Here is a 21464-nt window from a genome sequence, read left to right as displayed (position 1 = left end):
GTTTCTGATCTGGGGCCAGAATACAGGCCGTTGAAACTGTGTGGGCAAATGCTCCTGCTTTTGCTTCCTGCAAGAGACACGGAGGGGCAGGGCTGCTGCCCTGGCGAGGGCCAGGGCCAGTAGCTTAAGAACAACTCTGAAAGTGGTGTAGATGTTTTCTTAAGTCTACAAGAAAAAGAAGGGGCAGGAGGAAAAGTACCTTGAGATTAGCTGTTTACCTTCCCCCAACCTGTTGAAAACAGGAAGGCAGAATTGCACAGTAGAAGGAGATGTAATGCCGAGTCACAAAACCGTTCCTCACATTGACCCATCGCTTATCCTAAAGTCAAAGGCACAGATGCCTCCCCCCCCACCCCGCCCCAGGGTGGACAACCAGATTTCACTTTACTGTGTATGGCACTGTGGTTCTTGGAGGTTGCTGGAACGGTTGCAAGATACCTGGGTCTGCTTCTGCCATCTGAAAGCAACACACCGTGCTTGCTTATTAGCTACCTTTCTTGATTATTAATGACACCATTTGGACAGAGACTCCCAGGAAGGTTCTACTGACTTCAGCTGGCTTGGCCTGTCTGCCAGCGCATGGACCATATCCATCCCATCTGAAGACTCTCACTATTGGAGTCACCTTTGAGGTTGACATTTTGAGCTAGGCTTTCCAGCTGGGTCCCAAGCCCCGGGCTTGGCCAGCCAGTGAGTAGGACCACAGAAATGGGGATGTGGCCCCAGAAGGGGATCCGACCCCAGCCCTGGGACATGAGAATGAAATGGAGGGGCTGTGGGCCTTGCACGCACGTGTGCGTGCATGCGTGCCTGTGTGTGTGTGTGTGTGTGTGTGTGTGTGTGTGTGTGTTAGGATGGATTGGACAAGGCAGGGAGAGGAAACAAAGGAAAGATAAATGGTGAAGAAGAACTTGGAAAAAATTGAACTAGATTTATTCTGACAGTGTGTGGGCCTACAGCTGTAACATTATAAATCACTTGCCTACAGAGGAATTCACTTCCTGAGCCTTGCACAGCTTCATGAGCCTGGCATGCGTATGAGAACAGAACCTAGCAATCTGAGAAGGGAAAATGACGGCTTGCACAACTGTGGCTTGAAACCACAACTGGTGATTTGGTCAGCACAAGGGGCTCCTGGGACTCGGGCCCGGCATGGCAGGGAGCTGAGACCGCTGAGGCATTCACTCCCAGTACTTCCAGGATGGGATCTTAAAGAGCGGACTGAAAAAAGTGTTTTGTGGTGGCCACATGGCCTTGAACTCTGGATTAAAAATGAAATTAAAGGGAATTTGGGATCTGAGGATGAGCCCAGGATTGGAGCATCCACAGAAGGTCTTTGTTCAGGTGATCCTTTTCTAGAAATGGGGTGTCCAACTGACCAGCACAGACCCGGGTTCTCTCTCTGATCCTGTCTGCAAGAATATCCACAGCTCTAACGGGTTGGTGGGTACGTACCATGAGCTCAGAAATTGTGGTTGATTTAATGAAAAATCAAATCCTGGTACAACTGGGAATTGCTCTGGTCCCCTGGGTCAACATGACATGAAGTCTTTCCCAGTTTTGTTCTGTATTTTTTTTAATGATATTTACCTGCTATCGTAGCTCCCTTGCACTATATGTAGCTTTCCACGAGTGCAGCGTTTGTGACTTCTCAGCCTGTGGAGAGCATAGTTCCATGCCTTGTGTGTGCCTGGCCCAGATCCATGTTAAACTGACTTGAGTTTATACGTAAGTGACCATTCATTAGGGAGTAACATTTCCTTGTCCAGACAAATGAAGGAAGAGGCTCTGACACTTGCCTGTGATGTATAATTGCACCTGACTCATTAACTGGACATTGCAATGCTGGGGAGACTGAAGCAAGGTTCAGCTACTTGTAATGAGAATGGATCCACTAAGCCCTGTGAGAACGGCAGGTCTGTGGGCCACAGGGGGTCCACTTTGTGCTACTCAACACTCAGCTCGGGAAGCATCTATCTACCTGCCTCCCAGTGTACCATTGCTCAGATGGTCAGGTGCATTCGGGGAATTTTCACCTCCCCTGCCAGCACTGTAATGGCAGGTGCAGAGCAGACCTGGTCAGTTCCTCCATTTGGGTCCTGGGTCGATGCTGACTGTCCTTCAGAAGGTCTGTACAGCTTTGCTGCCTGAGGACACCCTGTGTGCAGTGCCCTTTTCCCTAGGTGTACGTGGAAAGGAGGTTGTACAAAGACCCAGAGAGTAGAGGCTCTGATTTGTGGTGTTCTCAAGGGCAAGCCTGCACCTTGACAGCTTCCAGGTGTTGAGAATCAAGTTCTTCGGAGTCACCATCTCTTGTCCTTTTCAACTATGCAAGGTAAGTATTAATTTCCATTGACTACACTTTATACGCAAGATGACTAAGTTAATGAGGTGGCAAGGATCTGGCTCAAGACTCTACAGCTTTCCCATGGGCTTTGTATAACCAGTACCTAGCGCAACAGGTATACGTTGATTTCCATTCAATTTCATTTCTCTTTACCTTCTCAAATCTTTCAACTTGGTATTTCTTTTTTTTTTTTTTTTTTTTTTAATTTTTTTTTTTTTATTTATTTTTGGGACAGAGAGAGACAGAGCATGAACGGGGGAGGGACAGAGAAAGAGGGAGACACAGAATCGGAAACAGGCTCCAGGCTCTGAGCCATCAGCCCAGAGCCCGACGCGGGGCTCAAACTCACGGACCGTGAGATCGTGACCTGGCTGAAGTCGGACGCTCAACCGACTGCGCCACCCAGGCGCCCCACAACTTGGTATTTCTGTGGGCACAAGGAAACACACTCTGTTCTCTTGCGGGGCAAAGGTAAATCTAGTGCTGATGATGTAGAAAATAGTAATTAGGAGGATACAAAGGAAAAAGCAAAGATTGAAGAGGGTTGGGCCTCCGGATCTTACACTTCAAGCCCCCCCATCTTTGCACATGGAAACTTTGTTGTTCCACGTCCTCACTACCTACTCTGAAGCTCCAAAGGAGAGTCGGTTTCATATGTGCCTGGTGACGTCCAGCTCCATCCATCTGATCACGGACTCCTGCTCACACAGAGGCCACACAATGCCCTAGGCCCCTCTCTGCTACCTCAGCAGAATGTTTGCGCTGCTCCCTGAGCTTTATTTTTAGAAGCCTCCCTGGAGAGTGCATCTACCAATATTGTATTTCAATCTATGATGTACTCGGTACTCCACCTCATTAGCTCAAGTTCAGACGGTGTGCCCTAGACAGTTGTTCCAGGGCTGGGTTGTCACTTTGGCGCAGTGTCTTAAATGTACTGGGATGGTCTTTGTAGTAACTTACAAAGGGGTGGGAGTAGAGAGAAGAGCCTAATGAGAGGCCTTTGAGATGCGCTCAATTTCTTTGTCCTTAAGTAAGACATGCATTTTATTTAATCTTTTTGCAGCCACAATCCTGCCATCTGGCCTTGGGGCAGAATCGAAAGAGAACTCTGCCTGAAGACCCAAGGCAGACTACGACTCACATTTATATTAAATGGTAACTTCCCCCAAAGTCCTCATTAGTCAAGAGACACTATCATGTTGCCATGGGCAGCAGCGCTTGATAAAGAGCACTCCTGCATTTTCCTCCCATCTGTGTCCTCAAAAGAATTCATAAATTAGAATTTCATGCTTATTCTTATTTCTTTACTGCCATATGCAGTAACTACTTTGAAGTCCCCAGGGCCAATAGATCATGGGCATTCAGTAAATCATATCACTTCTTTAGCACATACGTTCCTCATTTTCATAAGGACAGGGTTGAACTAGGTGACCTTTAAGGTCCCAAATCCAGACTATCTGAGAGAATCCTGACATCCAATGAGTACCTCCAATGGCTGAAGGTGTCAAATTTGGGGTAGGGGGCACACCATCGCTCATCTTCTGCCCAGATACGCAGGGGGTACAAAGGACGGCCTGAAAGGCAGTGGTATTTGTACTTAAAATTTATGTTATAAAGCACCATCATAAGATCACATGTGTCTCCCAGAGCTGGGATGTCCTGGTGTTTCTTGAAGGTCTTAGCTAGCTGTCTCCTGTCATGTGGAGCCCCAGGGGCAGAGTCTGAAGGTCAGGGCCAGGAGGTGAGCAGCCTTCCTTCCTTCCTTCTTTCTTTCTTTCTTTCTTTCTTTCTTTCTTTCTTTCTTTCTTTCTTTTTCCTTCTTCTTTCTGTTTATAATTTTGTAAAAGTTTTTATTTATTTATTTTGAGAGAGAGAGAGAGAGAGCAAGTGCACAGGAGAGGCAGAAAGTGAGAGGGAGAGAGAGAATCCCAAGCAGGTTCCACACTGTCAGTGCAGAGCTCAACACTCTACTTGAACCCAAAAAACGTGAGGTCATGACCTGTACCGAAATCAAGAGTCAGATGGTCAACCGGCTGAGCCACTCAGGCGCCCTGAGGAGCAGACTTTCATAGCTTTATCTAGCATCAACCCTTGAGGTAACTTACTTGGATCCCCTGTGTCTCAATGTCACTTGGAAATGGATAAGGATACTCTTTGATATTCCTATGTCCACAGGTTGGTTGAAGGTTTGACTATGAATATCGGCATTTATAAGGTGCCTGCCAGTTGATAGAGACTTTCACCTTCATAATTTCTTTAGTCCTCCTACTTACCAGGAAGACTAGGTATTATTATTATTGCCCTTCTGCAGGTGAAGTCACTAAAGCACCAGAGAGACTGAGTGAGTTGTGCATAATATTAGAGTAAATAAGTGGCAGATTGGAACCCAGCCAGATGTTTCAGTTCAAGTCCTGGGCATTTTCCCTATGCCACATGGTTGCCCAAGAAATTCTAGACTAAATCTGTCCATAACTTTTTTTCAAGTTGAGGATAGCCCATTTGGCGTTGTTCATTGTTCTTGCCTGCCTAAGTAATCACTCTGCATATAGGTTCTCTGGTTCCTGCTCCTGTTTACACTGGCCATCCTTCTGATCTCATTCACATGTTTCTGTTACCTGGTGCTCTCACTGAAAAGGAATTTTGGCAATTACAATTATTCTGTAGTGTGATACACCTGTAGTCTCCAAGGAATACTAAATAGGTGTTTTTGGAAAATTATCAAGGAAAGCAAGGAAGGGTCCATCTTGATACATGCAAAGAACACCTTTTGTCCATATAGTTCTCATGTCCATCTTCCCAACCACTCATGCATCCTTCCAACTAAGCATCCATCCATCCATCCATGTAATCATTCATCCATCCTTCCATCCACCTATCCATCCATCCACCCATCCATCCATCCATCCATCCATGTAATCATTCATCCATCCTTCTATCCTTCCATCCATCCACGTATCCATCCATCTATCTGTTCAGTATTGATCGCACACCTACTATGAGTTGGACACTCCAAAAGGCCTCTATATTATAATGTAAAACAAAAACTACACAAGACCTTCCATCATGGATCTTACAGTTCACTGGAGGGTATAGAGAAATAAATAGGCAAGTACAATTTTGTGTGAGAAGTGCTCTGATAGAGGGAGTATTGGGAGTTATGAAAGGATGCATGAAGGAGCCTTTTCCTTCTCTGTCTTTCAATTCTTGAATAGATTCTATTTTCCTTGAAAGGCATTCTGTGAAGATTGATATTTCATCAAAGGGCATTATGCTTTTGATATTGGTCATTGGTCACATTATGCCTTATGTAGTTATCCTTTTATGAACATTCTCTCCCTTTCTCAATACACACACACACACACACACACACACACACACACACACACAGAGCTATTTTCAGGGAAGATTTTGTGAGACATGGAACACAGGGCTCTCCCTTCTATCAGATCCTGCACTCTTCTGGTACCCAAAGCATCAGGAGACAGCACCTATGAGGACAGCTGTGCTCACATGGGCACAGTAAGCAGTGCCAAGGTGGGTCACCCTACCCCAGTCCTCAGGGTCATGGGCACTGACATGAGGGTCTGAGAGAAGAGGAGGGGTGGTAGGTGCGGCTGGACGTCTGGCCTGGGAGCATGGAATGTTTCCTTTGGATGGTCCTAGGAGTACTTTGGGATCGGGCTGCTGAAGATCCTGCCTGCATGCTTAGGGGAGAGGGTGTGGGCTGGGGGGTCTGCTTCACACACACTTCCTCAGCTGGATCCTAGGGCTCATGATGTCAGAGGCCATGTCTGAGGCACCCCATCCTTTGTAGACTTTTTGGCATTGTGTATATGTGCCAGGCTCTGAAAAATGAAGCATCGGTGAGTTCTCTCTGGTTTGTGGAAGTGTTATACAGATCTGGGCTCAAAGTGTGGCATTTGTCACTTATGTTATTATTATTATTATTTAGATTTATTTTGGGAGAGAGCACGTGCAAAAGCAGGGGAGGAGCAGAGAGGGAGGTAGAGAGAGAGAATCCCAAGCAGTCTTTTCACTGCCAGTGCAGGACCAGATGTGGGGATCGATCCCACAAACTATCAGATCCAGACCTGAGCTGAAATGAAGAGTGGGACACTTAACCAACTGAGCCACCCAGGTGCCCCTGTCACTTATTAACTGTGGCTTTGGCCCAGTTTACCCCAGCGAATCTCGCCTCCTGGTTTTGGCGGCCACACCCTCGCACTTGACTTTGTTCTGAGCTCCTCTCCTGCCACCCCCACCACCTTGACATCTCCTGCTTGTGCCGTCATCCGGGCGACCCCCGTACCAACTCTTCTGTTGTCTCCGTGTTCCATTTGGAATGTCCAGAAAACTTTGTGGTGGCTTCCCTTCAGGCACTTTGCACGCTTCTACCTTTGAATGAAGCCGGTTCTGCACAGGGCTGACTTTCCCCTGTGGCTTGTGTCCTCCTGGTCAGCAGGGGAGTGTGAGGCAGGAATTGGGTTTCATGGAGAGGACGCTGTGCATGCTGGACCCTAAATCAAGGAACGCAATGCCTCTTCTGCAGCATTCTCCTCTGTAAGGACGACTCAACACAGAGAGGCAAGGGTGGCTCATTTCTATAACCATTTCTGTCTACTCAAGGTTTAAGATTCCTTTAGATGCTGCACAACAGAAAGCACTGGGATAAGCACTTACCCTTTTTTTTTCTTTTTTGAAGTTTATTTATTTATTTCGAGGGAGACAGAGATGGTGTGAGTGGGGGAGGGACAGGGAAGGAGGCAGAGAGAGAGAATCCCAAGCAGGCTCTGTGCTGTCAGCACAGAGCCCGATGCGGGGCTAGAACTCACGAAACCATGAGATCATGACCTGAGCCGAAACCATGAGTCCGACACTTAACTGAGCCACCCAGGTGCCCCGAGCACTTACCTTTTGGACTGCTGTTTAGAAGACCTTCAGCTGGTTGGCAGACTCCGAGCTCACCCCTGACTTTCACTGTAAAGCTCTTTCTTTCAAAAGAACAAACCTGGGACTCTGGGCACATATATCATGGCTGGAAAGAGCCACTGAGGAAAAGCGAGAAAACAGCAAGCTCAGTCATCAGCATCAAAACTGCTGAGCATTTTCAAAAGCATCTCAATAAAAGTCATTCCAGCTCTCGCATCACTCTGGCCATGCCTAGTGCTTCAGGCAGTGAAGCTCATTCTGACGTTATGTTCTCCCCTTGTTTATTTAGTTGGCCTCCGAGGGCGGGGAGAATTTTTCTCAGCTAATCCATTAGCTAATCCATGAGCTAATCTAGCTCACGATGCCTGCAGCCCTGCCTGCCTGAAGCGGGCACCAGCCAGCCCTTGCCCGGCCAGGAGCTCAGGCTGGAGCAGAGAATGCCATGCAGATGGGGTGGGGGCAGGCAGCGTGTCGGCTGTTCTCGTCCTGAGGGGAGATTCCTTGGCACCGTTGGTCCCAGATCTTTCTAGGCCAATGTGATGGAGATTTCACAGCGTCCAGGACTCATGCCGCCCAGTGTACACCTTGAGAGTTTGACCCCACATGGTAGAAATGCCAATATCCGTACAGACCGTTTTGGTTAGTAAAATGCTTTCACACTCAGGGTCTATCTGATCTCAGAACAATCTGTGAGGTGGCTGGGCAATTATCAAATGCAGGATGATTATACTTTTTTGGTGGTGAGCTACAGAAACCAATTTTGGCTAACTGCAGCCAAAAGTGGGTTTATCTGGAGGATATAGAAGACTCACATAATTGAAGGAGCAGTTGAAAAACCAGCCAGAGATGTATCGGCTCATCGTGTCCATCCTTGGGACCCTATGGTTAAGAGTCAAGGATCGGGGGAGAGAGTCTCATGGGCCCAACTGGGGTCAGTACCCTGCTCCTGGGTCAGCAGAGCCTTTACCGACAGAGCCCTGTCAAGACTCAACAGGGGAGGGCGCATTGGATCCTGAAGCAGAGGAAGGTTATTTCCCCCAATGAATATAAGATGCTCTTACCAGGGAAGGGTTATGGAGGTTGGTGGGTCAATCACAACGGTGTATACCATTGTCCCCATGTCACAGATGAAGAAACAGAAGTGCCAAGAAAGTTAGTGATTTGTCCAGGGAACCACAGAAGTAAAGCGAGGGTTGTAATTCAAGCCTTCCAACTGAAGTTCGGTGAGCTTTTATTTTTTCCCTTCCCACTGCTGATTTTATTGTGGAGACGGTACGAAAACAGCGAAGGCTGCTTTGAGAAGAATCGCCCATCACTGCATTAGTATAACTGTTGCCCGTTTCCTCCCTGATCTGTCCTCAGTGCGTTTTCTTTGTCACATGGCTTCAATCCCAGTGTCCTTGCACTGTCCCCACTTACCTGCAAGGCTCCCTAGGCTAGTAAATTCTGTTGACTTTGGTGTTTCTGGTACAAATAGCAAACCACCAGAGTCTGTGGGCCAGGAATTCCCTTATTATGATACCAGTGGACATTTAGAAAGACAAAGGCCGCCGTTTGCTCAAGATCTAAAAATCACTTTGACACTGTGTAACAGAAACCGCTGGGACGAGCACTAAACTCCCAAAACTACATTTTGAAGTCAATGCCATGCTTTTGCTGGGGTGAATGGATGGGTGACTGTGCAGTGGGTGCATTACAGCATATCTCTGTTAACGGGCTTTTCTTTGGATAGAGTAACGGAGGTGAAAACTTCACAGCTCCATATTGAGTGCTTTAGTTATAAATGCTCTTTAGTTATAAATGCTCTTTAGTTATATAGTTAGGTGGAGCAGATGGCTATGGAGACACAGGCCTGAAGTCACATGATAAATCAATCAAGGGCCCAGAGAACAAAGTTCACTTTTCCTGATCCCAGAGGCACTGTGTTAGGTCAGGTGCATGGTGCTGCTTTCCAGATGACTGCACAGTCCGTGTGGGCCCCTCAGTGAGCATGTCCCTCTCCTGGATGGTGAACGAGACAGGAGCGATGACCCACAACCAACAGATGGAGGCCTGAAGGGCGGCAGAGTGTGCGGGGGGCTCAGGGCTGTGGAACCCTTGATGGCTAGAATGTGGGGGACCCTGGGGGGCTCTGTGTTTAAGCTGCCAAGAACGTTTTCTGTTTTCTGGATGGAAGTTTGGATTGTTCTTTGCAGGTACCTCTTCGTTTGGTGGGGGAAAGTCCTCAAAGGGTCTCTTGGTTGTGTGCTAAAGTTCCCCAGGGAGCCCCTCACAGCCATATAGAGGGAAGTGACCCTTTCCTGGCATTCTCCTTGGTTCCTGCCTGTGACCAAGCTAAGCCATGCCAGATCTGGCCGAGAGCCAGATCACATTTACTGCCCTACCCCCATGCCCTTTGGTTTCCACAAGCCCTGGGTAAGGGTGCCTGTCCCCATGGGTTGGTCAAGAATGGTGACAAGAATCATGGAATGACACAGTACTCTGCCAGCTGGCATCGTAATGGCCTGGACTCTGGGGAGAAGTCCTGGCTGACTCCTTTCTTTCTTTCCCAGTATTTGGGGAGCACGTCCAGTAGGAACAGCTCTCTTGGCTCCCAGCTTGGGACTTCAGGTGAGCTGCCTGGGACCCCGCCCATAAGGTTATTCTGATTTGCCAATACTCAGATATTGTTGGAGCCTTATTAAGCAAAGAAAAAAAAATATCCATTCATGACTCAGTTCTTAAAAAAATTAAAAACAGATTTTTTTTTTAATGTTTATTTATTTTCCAAAGAGAGAGACAGGGCGTGATCGGGGAGCAGCAGAGAGAGGGAGACACAGAATCCGAAGCAGGCTCCAGGCTCTGAGCCGTCAGCACAGAGCCTGAGGCCGGGCTCGAACCATGAACTGCGAGATCAAACTGAGCCAAAGTCGGATGCTCAACACTCTGACGGAGTCACCCAGGTGCCCCCCCAAAAAGAAATTTTTGAACTTAATCTGATAGCATAGACCAACAGAACTACACTCTGCATGTTATTACTCTGACAACAAAGCCGGTCTTGGACAGGGTATACCTTTTCCCTCTTGCTGATCTTTGGAGAGGCAGAGGCCCAGGACTCTGGAGAGAGGCACCCACGACATGCTGATAAAAGCCCTTCTGAATTCCATGGTGGGCAGGTAAATCATGCAGTTCATCTTTCTCTTTGGGGCACTCACAGAGCAGGAGGGAAGCCAGCAGTGATTAGTTTGGGACCCATCTGGCAATAACTGTGCTGTCCCTCCCAGGCAAGCTGAGGGGTCTAGAGGGCTTAAGCCTGTGGACAACTGTGTGCAGTTATATCTGGCATTCACGTCTAAGATTTTTCTTTTCTCTTTTGTAAGTTTCATCTATTATCCCCAGTTCCTCAGTTCATTGTTATAGCCTGAGCTCAGTGTTGGGGAAACTGAGGCGTGGCCCATTCTGGGGGCAAGGGGATGGGAAGCCCAGCACGGCTCAGGGAGGGCACTGTGATATGGCAGAAGGTGGTCGGCCAGACTTCCTGGTAACAGGACAGTTGGCCAACGACAGCAAACTTGGACTCGTGAGCTGTGTAAATGTTCTCTGGGATTTCCAGAAGCAGGTAGGTGGGATGGAGGCTGCATTATTGCTCTTTGGCCCTAATTAAGGGACGTCTGAGTAGCACAGAGCTGAAGGGTTGCATGGCCTGCAGACAGCTGCCCTCTGCTTCCCTTCGTTCTGTGATCCCTGGGGTCTGTGTGGTCCCCTGCACCGCTCGTCTCTCTGAGGATCCCGCTGAGTGGTGGCATCATTCCTTGACCCTCCACTGCATCCCCAGAGTCCCAAGCCTCACTCTTCCTCTGCGATGACAGGTCACAGTGACAACTGCGTGTGGAGGGAAAGGCGACCACACCCTGCTCTCCCATCCCTTGGACAAAATTCCAGCTCGCGTTGCCCACCTCCCGGACGATCTGTCAACGGCCTTTCGGGAACCTGAATGACCATAGCGTCAGAGAGAAGAGCTTTGTGTTGGGACTGGAGGCGCATCAGAGAGTCTGGGACTCCTGTACCACTTATGCCGGAGAGGATGTGATTAATGCCACAAGAAAATGCCTCAGATCCAACGATGTTGACAAACTAATTCCTTAAAAAATAATGGTTTCTTCTTTGGGACATAAGACATCTTAGATGCAGTGTCAAGTAGTATTTTGGATCTTTATTTTTGTTTGTAAACTCTTCTTCCACATATGGTTTTCGGTCTACTTACAAAGATCTTAACGATGCAGAAGAAAAAGCAGTTGTGAGAGTTAGAGGGGACGTAAAACAAAGGGTCAAATCAGCGATGCGGAAACCAGGAGAGGGCAAATGCCTGCCTACTTACCGACGGACGAGCACAGAGCAGCAGCCGTCAGTGGGCACGTGACTCGCAAGGCGGAGGTCTCCTCGGCTCTGTTGGTGAGATTGTTGGACACCCGCCTACATTTGCCTATGGAGTTTTTTCAGAAAGGACAGAAATACTCCCACCTGTACCCTCACTGCTGTGAGTTGCCTCCATTTCTCTTGAGTGCTCCCCTATCCATGGTCTCTTTTTCTTCCGTCATACGTACTCCTGATTGAGACCCACCGTGCCGTGGCTTCAAGCAAAGGGTCATCAATCTGAGACTCTTGCTTTGCCATCTTTCTGGAGCTCTAGACTCCAATTTTGAACCTGTTGCAGATGCTTCCAGTTCTAGGCCCCACAGACACGTCCCGGGCAGAATTGGGTTGTGTTGCCGCATCTGTATTTTCTAAGTTGGCGAATGGCATCTTCTGTCTAGAATGTTCCCCTCCCCTTCTTTCCCAGTTTGGAGAGTTACTATTGACCTTTCCAGTCCTTCTCAAAGGTCACCATCTCTCTGTTGCCCTCACCAAGTCATCAGGATGGAATAGTCGTTCTCCCTTCTGTGTCCCTGGGTCCCCTGACCCCTCTTGTCATTGTGCCACGTGCTGCCGTGATCCTTTGTTTTTCTGTTTATGTCTTATTCTAGAGCTTGCCTCCACTAAATACATATGCCAGGATCCAGCGCAGAGTTTAGTACATAGGAAGCCGTCCCTAACTGCTTGCTGGTGAATGCAGGAGTGGGTAAGGCGAACTCTTTTCCTGCAGCAGGAAAACAGTCACTGTTACGAAGCGGGAAGAGGCAAGCGCTCAGCTCAGGGGAGCAGAGCAGCACTGTGACTTCTCACGCTGTGGGGACAGGAAGGTCTGTGGGAGAAAGATACAAAGAACTCCTACAGAGGTGATAGTACGAAAAGCAAAGCATGGTCTGGGTTTTGGTTTCTAATCTCCAGGAAGAGCTACAGAAAACTGAAACTGTGCTCCAAAACTTAGCAGTCAACATCATCCACCCCTACTGGGATAAAAGTTTGCCTGGGGCTGACTTGATGCGTGGCTGTCTTCACTTCTGAAACATCCCAGAAGCACTCGAAGCTGGTTGTGTCCTGGAAGATGGCTCAAAGCAAGATCTCCTTCAGCCTGGGAAATGCTAGGGCTCGATTAAGTTAAGCATCGATAGATAGGTTACAACTGTAAAGGAAAAACTGAGAACTTTATATGAGTGATTAAATATTAAAAAAAATTTTTTTTAATGTTTATTTATTTTTGGGACGGAGACAGAGCACGAGTGGGGGAGGGGCAGAGAGAGGGAGACACAGAATCCAAAGGAGGCTCCAGACTCCGAGCTGTCAGAACAGAGCCTGGCGCGGGGCTCGAACTCATGAACCGTGAGATCGTGACCTGAGCAGAAGTCCTTCCCTCAACCAACTGAGTCACCCAGATGCCCCAATGCGTGATTAAATATTTCTGTTCCTCTAAAGCTTGCCCCCCATTACGTGAATACACTATAGTTAAATGTTCACTGCACTAATGGAGAGATTGTGGTCAATAGTGAAACACATCCCTAAAAAAACAAAAGCAAAAACAAAACACTATTGAAAGCCTGTTCATCTTTAAAATACTAAAGGTGGCTCAGGGTGGCTGGGTGGCTCAGTCGGTTAAGTGTCCGACTTCAGCTCAGGTTATGATTTCATGGTTTGTGAGTTCGAGCCCCGCGTCGGGCTCTGTGCTGACAGCTCAGAGCCTGAAGCCTGCTTCAGATTCTGTGTCTCCCTCTCCCTCACTCTCTGTGTCTCAAAAATAAATAGATGTTAAAAAATTAAAAAAAATACTAAAGATGGTTTAAAATAAAGTGTCTTAAAATATTTATGATGTATTTTTAGACTTTTTGATGGGCAAAGACCCAAAGAGAAGCAAATAAAACCATTAAGTCTTTTCCAGGGTGGACAAAAGTGGAAAAGGGGGATTTTATCCAGTGGATAAAATCATGAAAAGCTTGAACTGAGCTAATGCTCGATCTGGCAGCCAGAATGCAATTTCAGGGCTCGTAAGATGTTTAAACATACTGAGTAGAACAGTATTTTATAGGCTGTAATATGACAAATACGTAGAGGCAGGCTAAATAAGGGATGCTAAGTTGTGGGTAGGTGACATTAGTGAATTTCATGACAGATGACAGAATACTGGGTTGGGTGAACCACTGGTTCTGTAAGAGTTCTTTCTACTGGTTTCGTAAGAGTGAATGCAGTTCACTCACCTGCCTGTATTACCCCAGAGAGAGAGACACAGGTATTGAAATATATTTCTTGGAGATAAAAAAAACAACCACCACCACCAATGTTTGGTCATCTTTATAAACACAGGCTCTCATTTTAAATCTGAGACTCTCTTGAAGGTGAGAAGCATGGGATTAAGTAGGGACCCCTGTTCTAACATCATTTGCTCTATTGAATATATCCTTATTAGGTGCACATATCCTTAGGGGCACACCCTACCATTTTAGTGCGAATTTTCAGGAATCCTGTCGGGGAGAGCTGGTGCTTGAGGGAAGAAAGAAGCGTGCTGGAAAAAGACAGAAGGAGGACAGGTCAGTGGTGGGGGAAGCTCCAGTCCCCAGAAGACAGGAGACAGGAGACAAAGCAGCCCGCAGAGGGGGGTGTCCAGAGGGTGAGAAAGGGATGTTGGGCTCTAGGTGGGGACAGCCTCAAGGGACAAGGCCAGAACCTGCCTGTTTGCTGGGGCCTGGGTACAACCCCCCCCACCCCTACCCTCAACGCCCCCAACCACTCTTTCAGCCGCTTCCATACACTACTGGCCGGGAGCAGCTTTCCTTTTTCTTGATTAGATTCAGGATTACACTCCGAGTACAGGCTGGGTCTCCCGAGGAGGGGGAGCGTGTGAAGACGAGCTAGCAAGACAGCTCTGAAGGCAGCTGCGTCTCAGAGAGTCGGTTGAGGCCAGGCACCCATTTCATTTGTGGTTCCTGGGGGCTGATTTCTCTTTAGGTTCAGGTTCTTCTCCTTCTTCTGGTTGGTAGCTTCAAGTTTATAGCTCGACATTAACAAAACTAACAAGCCCTCAGAACAGGGAGTGTATGCAGAGGGACTTCAGGCAGACTGTGCAAGGGAAGGGAAGGAGAAAGGCATGCACATTTGCTGAGCCCCTCTGGCCGACCCGGCCGTTTGTCTGGGACCCCACTGCACAGGGAAGGAACCAAGTGTGCTCCACGCGCTGACACATCACATGCTGGAAGAATCTTGCCCGGTAGAACCTTTTACATCCCCATGGCATAGGTAAAGAAACAACGTCTAGGAGAAGTTGAACAATGTGCCCGTGGTCACACAGCTAAGGGATTGAGCTGGCTTTCAATTCAGGTCTGTCCGACTTTCACGTCTGCGTATTACCTGATGCCTTGGGACCAGAAAAGGTGTTTTTATCCCCTGGGGCTTGGAGAATAATCTCAAATCTCTGGTTCATTGTGAAATTTCTTGATGAAATTTAAGAGAGTGGAAATTGAGCATTAGCTCTGAAATGTACATTGGGAGAGTCAGTCCATGGAAACAAATGGAAGAATATATTATAAACCTAGGCCGTTGTGTAATGGATGATCAGTCCGGTTTCATCAGCTCAGCTTGGGCTTGACATTGTGGTTGGGGAACACATGTGCTGAGGGAGGTCTACCAGTTAGGGGACCTGTAGGACTTTCTAGATACCTCAGCATCATTATAGACCAGTGGGTATGGGCTTTGCCATATGCTAAATATTTAGTTCTATTTGTTTTCATTGCCAGGACGGGGGTTGCCATTTTGTGTTTTGGCTCTTGTAATAATATCTGGAATGATCTATAGAACGCATTAATTGACAAATATTTATTGAGTGCCTACCATGTGCCAAGTACTGGGCTACATTCGGAGGTGGGCATTGCATGCTCTAGAACAATGCTGTCCAATAGAATTTTCTATGATGATAGAAATGGTCTTATCTGCATTGTCTTATATGGAAGTTACTAGCCTCTTATGATTAATGTGATTGAGGAACTGAATTTTTAATAAATTTTAACTAAGTTCAAATAGGCCACGTGTCCAGGGGTTACCATATTGGACTGTACAAATCTAGATTAGTCTTGTGTTGTATTTTGCAAAATTACAAAAATGGAAAACATCACATCTACTGGAAACATATGTTTGTTAACATTTTAGTAAAATTTTATGTTATGTTCTAATACATGATTATGATTAATGCCATGAGTAGATTTTCTTTATTTTCTTTCTTTCTTTATTTATTTCTTTTTAATTTAAATCCAAGTTAGTTAATATATAGCATAATAATGATTTCAGGAATAGAGTTTAATGATTCATCACTTACATATAACACCCAGCGCTCATCCCAAGTACCCTCCTTAATTCCCATTATGAGTAGATTTTCTATGTATTGATTTATTCAAAGACATTTAGGTGGTGTCTTCTATGTATTAGGCACTATGCTAGATCCTGTGGGAGGGAAAAATGATGTGTAAGACCTCATCCGTGTTATGAAGAAGCTCACAGATTTGTAGATATGTGCCTATACCCACACACGTGCTGTTACACATCCACACATACAAATACCAGGTAACCAACTGCCGAGGGCCCTTAGGCAAGTATGTCTGTCAATCCTCTCAATCACAGATAGCTGACAGTTCCATTCATCAGATCCAAACAGCAGGATCCAGAGGAAAATGGCATTTCCTTTTAAGAATAAGGAAACCGGAAGTCTCCCCAGCCTATTTCCTGTCATATTTTCTTGGCCATAATTTCAGCACGTGTCCATATGTAAATCCATCCTGGCAAGAGGAAGGGAATTACCATGACTGGATTACACTACTCAGGGTTTATTCCTGTGGGTTCCTTGAGGACAGATACCTGAACAAAAATCAGGGATCTGTTGGCAAGGACCTGGGGTGGTGGAATGGATGTTGAATAGGCAATCACTGTCCTTCTGAAAATTTCCCATCCTCTGAATCAGAATGGGCTCCTCCAGTCACCATGCTGAATTCATTCCTTTGTCACAGCACTCAAAGTGTAGAGTGTGATGTGTTTGCTTAATGGCTTGATTTCCTGGTGACTGGGTACCAACGACACCCCTTTCTCTGCTAATTGTGAGCTACTGAGGGGGTCCGACCTGCTTTATTCATTTTTGAAAGCTCCCCACCCAGCCCAGTTCCTGCCATATCCAGAGCTCAGTAAAGATTTGTGGGACCGGATATACATTTATTGAAGCACTACTCAATTCACATCTTCTTTCCCGATTTATTCTTTCAGAGACTACACCTGTTGTTCTGGACTGCAGCTGGAATTGGAAAGGAAATTTATTTCCATGAATGGAGAAGTGTCAGAGTGAGCAGGCACGTGGCAGCGGAAGCATGGGAATAGTCTCATGAGAATAACGTCAAAGCACAATGATTGTCAGAGACTTTAGAAGATAAACCAACCAAACAAACATATAGAAGTTACATGTGCTGTTAGTGCAGAAGCTTCCAGATGGATGCAAGAATCAAAGCCTTCAAGAAGCTCATGTAATTGGCACTTGGAATATGTCTATATTAATTTGCATGGACCATAAAAGCAATCTTATCTAGAATCTTCCATTTACAGCCCTTGTTATTTTCTCCCTTCATTTTCACCTCTTCTCTTCTGCCTGGCTTCCTAACTCCTGGGTATCTCTCTGGTACATCTGTAGCTTCTCAGCTAGGATGTTTATGGGGTGTCAGATGCTTACATATCAAGAACTCTTCCTGTCTCTGGGAATTAGATGTTAAGAGACAGAAAACAGGGCACAAGACCACGTACACCTTAGCTCTGAGTTAGATCATCTGAAAGCTATGTTCCTGGACCTCGTTATCTTGGCTTCCCACAGAAAAGCATCCAACAAATTAAGATTTAATATCATGTCTCCAGCTTTTATGGAGGGCAGCTGACACAGAAATGTACTTGTGAAGAACAAAGCTGGGTATTTTACAAAAGCATAGTGGAGGATTTTATCATGTCACCCAAAGTCCTTTTTATAAGAATCTGTAAGACCTTTGATTCTCTAAGTGAACATTATATTGACAGCGACAAGTATATCCCATACAATTACAAGGGACTCAGGGCTGAATTTGGCTTCCAATGGCAGCATCTGTCATATCCTGGTGACTGGTGGCATCCATTTATTTTTTCCTTTCAACCGATTTTGATTCCATTTTTATTATTTATTTTTCTGTTGTATATTGTGGTTAATTTTCTAAGTTGCCTCCGATGTTTACAGATATGTGTGCATGTGTTTTTGCCTACTTATCTATCCATCTACCTACCTACCTACATACCTATCTGTTTACTTACATACCTACTTGTCATCCCAGCTATGTGTGTGGTACGTATCTCCATCAGCCTGGACTTCATTAAAGTAACTGAGTTATTTTTCTTTTCTTTCTCTGGCCTGATTATTCAGGTTATTTCCTACAAATAATTTGGAGGACACTGAGACAGATGTGCAACACAGCAGTGTGGGGTGGGAGATCTTGGTCCTGTTCCAGCTTTGCCTCCTGTCAAATGTCTCACCTTGGGTAAGTCATTTATTCTCTAGGTGTTTCAGTTTGGTCATCTTTAAGATGGGATAATTATATCCACTTCTGTTGAACAGAGTCGGAGTGAGGACATATGTATTTTGGTGTGTTCACGTATATAAGGCTGGAGAGAAAGTGGTTAAGAGGAAGCCTTTGGCCAGTGGCCTGGGCAGTTCAGTTGGCATCTTCAGGTATAAATGGAGTTACTTGAAGGTCTTCCAAGTGTTTCCCCCCACAAACACTAACCTTTCCACCTTTAGATTCTTTTTTCAGGATCCCATAGGAAATTTGTGTATGTCATGGGTTGCTGACCCAATGGAGTAAGATTTCTATTTCAATTTATCTCTGTTCCACTTATGCTAAAACTCAAGTTTAGATTGCTACTAGCTTAGATTCAGTTAGAATCTGTAAGTTAGAATGCCTTTTTGGAACATAATGTCATGGGTAGAAGTTTTCAGATGAGCACATCTTCTGTGATTGTACGGTTCACTGACCCACATCAGCACAGATCTGGTTACCTTTTGATGCTTCAGGGCATGTGGCCTTTTAGGAGAGAAATGAAGCGCTCAAGTGAGAGGTGTAGCATAAATAAGTTGTACTGGAGAGTAGGGTGGGAGGGTGGGGGAGGTTTCTGGAGCACTTAGTATTCAGTATCAGGCCTGAAATGAGCTTTCTCCATAAAGAGTGTGGGAAACTGGTGAGAATTGGGCTCTTAGCATAAGAATAGGCTGAAACTGACCTGTGGAACTTGGGCCTCAAAGCTTTTTGCAAAATATGATTGTTTGCATGGCTTGGAGGAGACTCAAGAGTGACTTAGGGATTTCATGTGGATTCCCAAGCAGGAAACCAGACCTTTCATTGCTTCCACAAAATTCCACCAACCTTCCATCAGGATCTTTGGCTTTGTGGGACAGATAGGTGTGTATTACCACTACCATTTTATAGATAAGGAGAATGAGGAGCCAGAAAGGTTATGTGACTTGTTGAAAGTCACACAATTAGTGCCTGGCAGGGCTGGACCTGGGAGCCAGTGTTGGGAAAGAAAGTCTTCCATGGGCCACAAGTGCACCTGTCTAGTGGGCCAAGACTAGTCTTTCTCCCAGGATGTCTTCAGAGTTGTTCTGATGCCCTCGAGAAATGAGATAATGTCTCCCTACTCTCAGCACCTAAAAAGCAGACTTGTTTACTCTTGCCTGTGAAAACAGTAGATTCCCCAAGTATTCCTGGGCCATGACACAAGCCCACTTTACCTGTCATACTGATCTGGGCCCGGGGTCATGCCTGTGGACCTTTAGAGCAAGGAAGCTGGTGCCAACATGTTGATACTTGTGCCGCTGCTGTGTCATGAGTAATATAGTCCTTTGTTTCTGACCCAGGAGCTCATGTCTCCTGCCAGCATCCACAAATTAGAATTAGGCTAACTTGTTAGTGTGTAAGTGAGTAAAGTCACATCTTAGACCTGACATCTAGCTTCCTGAGTCCTGAGCAGATTTCCTTCCATAAGTGTGCTTTCTGTAGATAACTCAACCCAGGGGAAGGAACGGTGGTCACAAAACTCATCTGGTGATATGACTGGATCTGTACCAAGTTCCTTCTTTTTGATTTTCTGGGCCTGGGCTTCTGTTAGCAGGCATTCAGTAGGTCTCTGTGGTAGGTAGTTGACTGGTTCATTGGTAGAGATCCCTAGAAGCCAGTGGAGGCCAGCCAATTGAAGTGATAGGGAAAGAGCAAGGAGGAAGAGGGAGAGTGGAAAGGGAGAAGGAGGATCATTTGGCAAAGACATTTACGGTCCCGTTACCATTTTCTGTACCTGTCATACTGTGCCAAAAAATAAAAAAATAAAAAAAAATAAAAATAAAAATAAATAAATAAATAAATAAATAAAGGTGGGAAATTTGCTCTGCTGAGGTAGCAGCATCCTTGAGGATCTGGGGAATGGGAAGGGAGGCCAGGACTAGTGGCATGTTGGGGGCATGGTGTGAGGGAGGAGGGCTGCCTCTCCAAGACCTCACCTGGGGAGAGATCCCACTGTTTGGACTGGGATAGAAGAGGGAAAGCAAGGCCATGGCAGTGTCATGATTTCACCCATAAAATATTGAGGTTAATTTTCACTTTGCTGACTAATTCTTTGCAAGAATCCTAAAGAAGTCTTAGTGAGGAGAACTCTAGCCAGGAGTGAGCTGTTCCAGGCCCTTTAAGCTTGACGAGCCTCCTCACGCACATGTCCACAGAAAGTGAGGCCAACTCTGCCCAAGACTTATCAACCACTAAAGAAGCCTGAAATGATAGGTGGTTTTCAAAATAACTTTCCCTTTATCCGCTGAAGTATATAGGCCTCTGTCATAAAACCTTTAATTGTTCATCAAATATTTGACTAAAATTGAGTAGTTTTCTTTCAGGGGAAGTTAGCATTCTTAAATCACTAGCAAAGGAGAGGTTTGTAAAAGATTTACCAAAGCGCTCTTCGTGTGTATGCATAATGGTTAATGGTCAATAAATAGACACTTTTCTTTATTGCCTAGAGATTCTGTCTAATGTTTAATTTTTAAAAAGTGTACCACTTCCATGAGGCATCTAATGTAATCAAACTCATAGAAATAGAAAGTTACCAGGGGTGTCGAGGGGAGGGAAATGGTAGGTTTTTAAATGGGTACAGGGTTTCAATTTTGCAAGATGGAAAATTTCTGGAGCTCTGTTGTCCAACCATGTGAATATACTTACCACTAGTTTATGTTATGCGTTTTGTGTTTTTTATCATAATCAAAACAACGGTAGAAGCCATCGGTGTAGAGTGAGAACACAGCATTGATTTTATAGTTTTAACTTCCTTGGTTGATTTAAATTCAAGTGTTCATGCTGTGGGAAGAAGCAAAGTTTAGAAAAGGAAAGACTTCTTTTTCACTGCAGTTTAGAGAACTCCTCAGTCTATTGACGAGTAGCGATTCGTTGAATGTCAGCTCAATCTATGGAGGCATATATATATAGCACACGCAAGTACGGAGTTTGAATACACTTCACGTTTCACTAAAAGTCATTGCGTATTTTCTTGTGTGAAAGGAAATCATACCAATGCTTATTCAGTTTTCAGCCATTATAAAAGATCACTAATGAAGGAAAACACTTCTGGATTTACATTCAAAGGAATGAAAGCAGGATCCTGAAGATATAGTTGTTATTTCCATGTTCATAGCCACATTGTTCACAACAGCAAAAGGTGTAAGGAACTCAAGTGTCCACTGACAGATGAATAGATA

At 45.7% G+C, this 21464-nt stretch overlaps 1 long non-coding RNA gene across 2 annotated transcripts; it reads left to right on the top strand.

Annotated features, from left to right (window-relative positions):
• Positions 1–416: 416 nt before the first annotated feature.
• On the top strand, positions 417–18767 carry LOC122203460. Of its 2 annotated transcripts, XR_006195190.1 has the most exons (5): positions 417–1447; positions 2184–2335; positions 3411–3502; positions 16928–17181; positions 18096–18767. It is a non-coding gene; the product is annotated as an uncharacterized LOC122203460 (long non-coding RNA). The 2 variants fall into 2 exon arrangements; XR_006195189.1 differs by having other exon boundaries at positions 417–2335.
• The last annotated feature ends 2697 nt before the right edge of the window (positions 18768–21464 follow it).

Source organism: Panthera leo, chromosome D3 (genome assembly GCF_018350215.1).
Source record: "Panthera leo isolate Ple1 chromosome D3, P.leo_Ple1_pat1.1, whole genome shotgun sequence".
In the NCBI taxonomy this organism is placed as follows: Eukaryota; Metazoa; Chordata; class Mammalia; order Carnivora; family Felidae; genus Panthera; species Panthera leo.
This window is presented reverse-complemented; position numbering and strand designations above follow the sequence as displayed.